The sequence below is a fragment of the Etheostoma spectabile genome, chromosome 6 (assembly GCF_008692095.1).
Source record: "Etheostoma spectabile isolate EspeVRDwgs_2016 chromosome 6, UIUC_Espe_1.0, whole genome shotgun sequence".
Lineage (NCBI taxonomy): Eukaryota > Metazoa > Chordata > Actinopteri > Perciformes > Percidae > Etheostoma > Etheostoma spectabile.
Genome location: NC_045738.1, coordinates 25,303,416 through 25,305,903, shown reverse-complemented (window position 1 = coordinate 25,305,903; position 2,488 = coordinate 25,303,416).

The following is a 2,488-nucleotide window of genomic DNA, read 5'->3' as shown; positions in this document are numbered from 1 at the left end:
CTGATTGATATGTCCTAAATCATCCCCTTTTCTAATAAAAATGGCACCATAATTCACAAAATGAACAGAACTCTGTATTGAAAAAGACTTGAAACTAGAGATTGAGACCATAAACTGTTTGAAAATGTTTCCTGAGGTCATAAATCATGTGAGAAGCAGGCTCATTTTCTCCTAGACTTAGACATAGACATAGAAACAGACTTCTTTTTGAAGCCAGTACTGGAAGTCAGAGAGTATGAGGCTTTAAGGCATTGGCGCAATCCCTTGGTTTTAAAGTCTATGGCTCTTAATACTTAATAGAAGCCAAGTATTGGACAAATTTAGAGTTTGACCTGATGATGTGGCTCAATGACTTTCATCACAGTATTGTAATTCACCCTGAGGAAGGCAGGAACGTCTCTACCAAATGTCACGGCAACCATCCAACAGCTCACTCAGAACCCAAACAGTCAGGGGATCACCAAACATATTAGGATTCCACAGGCAGCCTGGCATTGGCCTCCCTGGAGCCGTGCTATGATATGTTAGCATTTGGCCTTAAAGCAGCACTGTACCTAACGGAACATGAACAGCTTGTTTTCCTAATTACGTTGTTTAAAAGTCATTGCTGTCATTTTAATTTGTTGCATATTGGTTGTTCTTCTATTCTGTTGGGTCCAATCGAAGCGTCCTGGGCTTGATTCAGTCTGTGTAGCACTTCTTGTTGTTACTGCTGCTGTCTGCCTAGAGATTTACACTACAAAGTATTTTTTCTCAAAACCAATTAGATAAGTTGTGTTTGCATGTTTCAGCCCCCCCCCCCCCCCCAAAAAAAAATAGTGGTTTACAATTTGGTCCAGAATTACATACTTACTGATGTGAAAATTGAGAGTTGAACAGTGAAATGAATGTTGCTTTCACCCTCTGTCAGACAGCTCTGGAGGTTAGACCAAATCCCGCCTCGGAAAGCTGAAGCAAAGCAGCAAGTGGAGAAAACTTAGAGTCGGAGTCTGTACTTGCTCCCTTTTTTCTCCAACCTTCAGCGCATACAAGAGTGCAAACTCATGCACTCACACACACACACACATGCAGACACAAACACAGGTATACACATACATCCACACACACACACACACACATACACACACACAATGAACACACGCACAGCCTTACCCAACTCCACTCTGCTCATGTGTGAAATGAGCAAGGGTCTTATCTCTTGGAAACACACCACTGAGCCAGAGGAGAAGTAGAGAGAGGGAGACACAGCGGGAGAGAAGGGAGTAGAAAGAGAAGGAGGAGGGGAAGAGAGAGAGAGAGAGAGAGAGAAAGAGAGAGAGAGAGAGAGATGTGGTGTGCATGCTGATGACTGTGGACTTGGGAATCTGCTGCACACTCTGGAGGTCTGAGGCTGAGCCATTATCAACCTTCTGTTCCTCTATTACACCACTTTACTGACCTGCACCACACACACACACACACACACACACACACACGCCCACACTCAAAGATACACCCCCTTCACACACACCCCCCACACACACATCCCCCTCCACCCCAAAATAACTAAACTAAACTAAAAATAACGCATGTTTTCTCTCTATCTCGCTCTCTCTGCATCGGCCATAAAACACACACACACACACACACACACACACACACACACACACACACACACTAGGGCTGCACAATATATTGTTTTTTTTATTGTCAGGGTGATGTCAACTGGTGCAATAAATACATCTGCGGCATATCGCAATAGACACAACAGACTTTTAGTGTTTAGTTGAATAAAAATATCAGTAGAAACTGCACAGTAAAATGTTGCTGTCATCCTTTTTTTAGTGCTGCCTTTTATATTTATATATATTTATATTTAATTAAATGGTTATTTTGTTTGATAAAAGAATGCTGGAAAGGATTTCCTTGCGACAGAAAGGCAGAACTGAGTACATTTTAACATCTGTTCATTCATTGCGAGTAATATCGTTATCAAGATATTTAACCACAATATTGCATATTTTCCTCAAATTGGTTCTCTAAAAGCTCTATCCCTACTATCATATAAAGGTATGGTTTGAACAGAAACAACCCAAAGTGGTTTTTCCTCCTATCCCAGAATTCATCTGTGGCGTAGCCCTGATCTTACTCCACAGTGCTGTGGACATAGAGATTGCAATGGGAGACTTATTACTTTATAGTTCAAAGGGTTGACCATCAAATAACAATCTAGCGCTAAGGTATAATACAAATATGTTCAGTGACAAAGCTGTCATTTAAAAGTTATTTTTTGTCTTTTTAAATTTCATACTGGGCTCACTTTCATAGCAGTTCCCTTTTGGATTCAACAGTGGGAAATCTTAGTACCATAATCCCACGTCTTGCTTTCATTAATTCTCCTCATTACGTTCCTCAGTAGGGCGTCTCCTGTCTTTTAAAAGTCTGTTCAACCAATTCAATTTTTCTTTGAGTAAACAGAAAGTTGACAGAATGTTGTTGTGGCATTCAG